Source organism: Zea mays, chromosome 6, assembly GCF_902167145.1.
Source record: "Zea mays cultivar B73 chromosome 6, Zm-B73-REFERENCE-NAM-5.0, whole genome shotgun sequence".
NCBI lineage: Eukaryota > Viridiplantae > Streptophyta > Magnoliopsida > Poales > Poaceae > Zea > Zea mays.
Window position 1 is genome coordinate 3,790,618 of NC_050101.1, and position 5,835 is coordinate 3,796,452.

Genomic DNA, 5,835 nt, shown 5'->3' on the forward strand with positions numbered 1-5,835 from the left:
GGAAGGCCGTCAGCCCGACACCACCAGAGGACGAGATAGATCAAGAAATCAGAGATATGGAGATGCTTCATCAACAAGTACAGAGGAAGAAAGAAAAGATGGCCAGGCTAGCTGAACTGCAGAGGCAGATAGACGAAGCCTCTGAAGAAGTTCGTCATCTTGCCCAGGATGAGCAACACCGAAGGCCTCAGCACCAAGACCTTCATCAGGAGGGCTTCCCCAACGAAGATGACTGGTATGACAATTTCCATCATGGGAATTTTGTTTTCGATGATGCTTCTCCTCTGTCCGCTGAGCTGCAGGCTACACCTTGGCCTCCGTCCTATAAGCCGCCTCAGCTTCCTGTATTCGATGGCCATTCTGACCCGAAGCAGTTTTTGACGAGCTACGAAGCAACGGTATCTTCGTATGGTGGCAATGCTGCAGTCATGGCCAAATCTTTTGTTATGGCTGTCAGGAGCGTTGCTCAAACTTGGTATTCCTCCCTTCGACCAGGAACGATCACTTCATGGCAGAAACTGAAGGACTTGTTGTTAACTAGCTTCCAAGGGTTTCAAACGAAGCCGGTCACTGCTCAAGCTCTATTCTAGTGCACCCAGGATCACGAAGAATACCTTCAGGCGTATGTCCGAAGGTTCTTGCGTTTAAGGGCACAAGCACCAACGGTGCCCAATGAAATTGTCATTGAGGCCATGATCAAGGGGCTTCGGCCAGGACCGTCAGCTCAGTATTTTGCTAGGAAGCCTCCTCAAACTTTGGAGAAGCTGCTCCAGAAGATGGACGAGTACATTCGGGCCGATAATGATTTTCGCCAAAGAAGGGAGGAGGCTTTCCGGTTTTCTGAAATGACCAGGGGCTTCGGAGGAAGGTTTTATCCGAGGCATGTTAGATCAATTCATAACTCTACCCAAAATGATGATCGAGGGAGCCAACAGCAAAGGCCACAGTGTTCTTCACAAGCTTCGGGGCAACAGCAAGGCTCTTTCCGACCACCAGCTCCAAGGGGCAGAGGCGCCAGGGGCTTCGGCGGAAGATTTGGAGATCAACCAAGAAGAATCTTTTGCTTATTTTGCGGTGAGAACAAAGGCCATACCACTAGGATGTGCCATGTTACTATCCAGAAGCAAAAGGAAATAGCCGAAGCCGCAGCACAACAAGCTCAGCCGAAGCAGGTCATGCATACTGTTTCGTATCATTCACCCTACATCCCAGAATATGTGGGCAACCACCCTGCAGTTTCTGTTGCTTCGGCGAGTCAACCTCAAGCTTCCTGGCAACAGCCTCCGCCTCCACCTCCGCTGCAACAAGGCCAGCAGCCAGAAGGGAGTCAGTATGCTCCACACCAAAGGGACTTCAGAGAGCAGTCCGAAGCTCGTACAGTCAACAGTACTATGCCAGAATCAAAGCACATCTATTGACAAATATCCTACCTCAATAGCAGTCTTTCTTTTTTAGCATTACTTTCCGTGTAATAAAGGACATTGCTTAGATTTCATGTAAACAGTTTTGTTGTTTGCCCCAAGGAAAATATATTTCCTTCACAGGTTTAAGCTGTCGAAGTTTAAAGATTTGTGATAACAAAGAGGACCTTCGAATTATCGAAAATTCTTCGAAGCAACAAAAAGTCATTCTAAGGAACGCAGAGTAAGTTTGCCGAAGTCACAAAAAGCCGTTCCAAAGGGAGCGCAGTGTAAGTTTTCTGCTCCAAAGTCGTTCCAAAGGGAATGCAGAGCATACAGCGAAAAGTCAACGCTGATACCGCCTAAGTAAAAGGCGAAGCGCGAAAAGTCAACGCGAATACCGCTGAAAGTAAAAGGCGAAGAAGCTCCTAAGGGAGGCTTACAGCGAAAAATAAACGCTGATTCCGCTGAAGTAAAAGGCGAAGAAGCTCCTAAGGGAGGCTTATAAAAGATTGTGTTTCATTGCAGGGATGCGAATGTATCTTCGGAATAAACATCACCTCACATAGCATAACATCATCGCATCATTTCGCATAGCATAAGCATCATACATCATGTTGCATATGGCACAAGAAGTGGACACAATATTGATCTACAGAAGAATATTTTGAAAAAAGGGAAAAATCATAATGTCACAAGGAGATACATTATTGATCTTCGGAAATATAGCTTCGAAAAATATCTTCTTGAAGCCTGGATATTATTCAGCAGAACACCGGATATTGTTGGGATAAAGAAAAATTCTTCTTCACGAAGCATGAAAAGAAGGGAAGGTGTTTTTTCGTCAAAGACTCAAAAGTGGTACGTGTAAAATTTCATGCATCGTAAAGAATTGAACAGTAAAAATAGGTATATTACATTCAGGATTACAAAATGTTACAATATATCACATTTCAGAAGTTTTTACAATAATACTTAATCTTCTCTCAAGACAACTTCTGCAGCCTCATTCAGGAGCCGATTAACGACTTCGTCCATAATAGCTTCGGCCATCTTTTTAACTTCGTCGTCTCCTTTCGGCTGAGGGCCCGGAGACGCTTTAGTAGGATCTGAAGTAGGACAGGATACGGCTACATTGCTATTACAAATTGAAAACGAAGTTTAAAACCAAAAATTACAACACAATAAAACTATTAGTTAATACCTAACTGCCCTTCGGGCTCTGCGCTCTTCTCAGCAGCCTCAGCTACTTCTCTAGCATCGTGAATGCCCTTTTCACTTTTCCGAATAATCTCTCCAGCCATTTCCCGGCCACCATTATCCCAGATATCAGTGAAAAATTTTCCACCAATCATGCTAGCTTCAGCCGAAGGATCTCTTGCATCTTCGAAGGACAAAGCAGCTTCGGATTGCGCTAAAATTTTTACATGTTCGCAGCCCTTTTTCTCTAAAATGGTGGCAATTCCTCTGGCACCCGAGAAAGCACATATATCTCCACGGCTATTCAAAATTTCCTCGAAGGCCTCAGCTTCGTGGTCGATCCATTCAATAGGACCTTCGGGATTGCCTCTTGTAAAGTTTTCTTCGCTTGAGAATGCGCCAATCCTGGCGAAGCTAGCTTTTAGCTTCTTAACACACTCTATAGATTTGTTGTAGCATCTCTTCTTGGACGACCGAAGCTCTTCAACAGTTCCTTCTAAGTGATCTGCCCATTGGTCGCTGAGTTCTCGCTTTGTCTCCTCAAGTATGCGTTCTTCCTTGGCTCTGGCCAGTTGTTTCCGAAGATCTTCAATTTCGCGCTTCTGAGCTTCAGCTTGACCTTTAAAAGCAGCTTTGTCTTCCTTTATTTTATTTATCAATGAGTGTAATATTTTATCTTTTTCGAGACCTTCGTTCCTCAGTTCAATTACTTCGGAACGAAGGTTGCTTAGGGCTATAGTACACCCTTCGTCTTCAGCATCTTTCTGTGCCCTGAGGGCATTGCTAAGTATCAGGCCCTGCAAAGAGAAATATGTGTGCGTTAGTAGGTTTAAACAAACGCAAAATTTTGATCTCAACAAAAAATGCAAAGATCCCATTTGTCGCACCTTCAAGCTATTATATGCCAGGCTGTCGGCTAAATCATTTTTCGATAGCACTGAGAGCCCGTCTTCCAGTGTTGGGAATCCGAAGCTCTTGCTCATCTCCCGACAGACAGAAATCTCTTTGCTGTCAGGGAGGCAATACAAAAAGTCTTCTTCTCCACTGCCATTGAATATTAATGCCCCCTTTGGATACTTCAGTTTTTGGGCGTAAAGTTGGGCCTCTTGTTTTTCTTTCTCTGATAATTGTTTCCCTGAAGCATGGCGGATAATATAATCAAGGACTTTGGGGGATGCTTCGGGGGCAGCAGCACTGATTTCTTCAGCAAAAGTTGGCTCTGTTATTTTTTCTGTTTCCTCAATTTCCAGGGATTTTATCTTCGTAGATTCTGAGGACCCAGCTTCGGCTTCAGTTTCTTGCTCTGGAGCTTTAGTATCAGAGACTTCAGTTTTTTCTTCGTGGATGACAACAGTCTTTTTCGGAGGCGTGCTTGAAGATTTAATTGTCTCCAGAACATCTAGCACATAGACCATTCTCTTCCTTTTCGGAGTCACTGCTGGCATCTTTTGGTTTTTTATTGTCTCAATATTTACTGCAGGACTCAAGATTTCTGTTGTCTTTGATCCCTCAGTTGCTTCTTTTGCTTCCTCCATTTTTTCTGTCGATGGCGCTTCGGCCTTCTCTTTCGTTTCTGGTAACAAAATCTTCGGTTGTTCCAATTCTATTCTTGTTGGCGCTTCGGCCGTTTCTGCAACTTCTGGCAGTAAGGTTGCCTCGGTTGGTTTTTCAGCTTCGAGGGTCGAAGGGATTTCCCTGGTAAACTCAGGCACCGAAGTTGGTTCAATATAGCGCGGCCGATGTGTGAGGACTTTTATCCTCTTTCTTTTCGGCTCCGGCTCGCTAGGAGCAGCTGCAGTTTCTTCTTTCGCAGAGGTTGTGTTTTTTCTTTTCTGCCCTCGAATGGGATAACAATAGTCAGGGTAGACAAACCCGATTGCATCAAACACCCGATTCAACCTCTTCTTTTTTCGGCCTCCGAAGGCTGCTGACAGTGCAGTATCTTCGGCCTTCGAATAAGCCCCAAGCAATTCATCACATAAATTTTCAATGCTTTTTAACCAGTCATCATCTGGCTCAACGAATTTATCTCCAAACTTGAAGGTGTACTTTAACCTGATAAGTCCACCTTCGTCAGCCTCTTTTATGGTCTCTTGTGGCATTTCCCATTTCTCCGCAAGTGGCCATACCCTAAAGGCAATATGCTCTTGTACCAAATCTCTCGTTCCAATAAAAGAACAGATAACGCCGAAGGCTCTCTGGCATTCTTCGGCAGTTTCATTCATTTCAACCTTCGGCCTCCAAAGGCCGAAGCTTTGCCAAATAGGGCGCATAACTATACCTTTGATATCTTCTCGTGCCTTTAGGTCATTTTTTACATAAAACCATTCTGTCATCCAGTCGCCGGGCCATCTCTTCCGAAAGGTGGGCACGGGACAGCTTGACCCAGACCGAGAAACAAAATTGTAGCAGCCAAAGTTATTGTGATACTGTTCTTTACCCCAAGGTTTTGTTTCGTATGATAATTCGTGTATGTTGCAGAAACTTTTTGAATCAGGCTTCAGACCTTGGCTTCTCACAGCCCACACGAAGATATTCAGCCTTATGATTGCCTCGGGGGTAAGTTGGTGAAGATAGACTTCGAATATTTTCAGCACATCTACGACAAACTCGCTCAGGGGAAATCGTAGTCCAGCTTTCAAAAAGCTTCGGTACACTACGACTTCATTCTCTTCAGGGTGTGGACAAGTCTTTTCCCCTTCGTCGGCCCTCACAATGGACAAATCCCGGAAATATCTTCCTCTCATGTTGACAAGATGATTTTCTTTGATAGTTGATTTGCCGAAAACCGCATGGCTTGGTCGCCAAGGGCGATCTTCGGAGTCTTCACCACCACTGTCCACATCATAACTGTCGCTGTCACCAGTATCTTCAGATAAACCTTCCAGAATCTCCTTGGTGATTTTTTCCGTGTTGGTCTTCGACATCGCTATAAGAAACCCCAAGTTCTTCTCTTCATCAAGACTCAGCTTCATCTCAGCAGCAGCCTTCTTAGCTTCAGACATCTTCAGAAACACTAAAAAACTGTTTTCAAAGCCGAAGCTTCAAAACTAAAAGCTCAGCAAATTTTAGTGTGCAAGAGCTAAAAATTTAGTGAACAGAAGCAGATGGCAAGAGAGCGTGCCAAATGAGTTTGCGGTATGACTGTATTTATACGCTTAGTGCGCTGAAAATTGAAAGACCCCACCTGTCAGTGAATGTTGCTATTCTAGCAAAGGGAAGGTGTTTTTTCGGA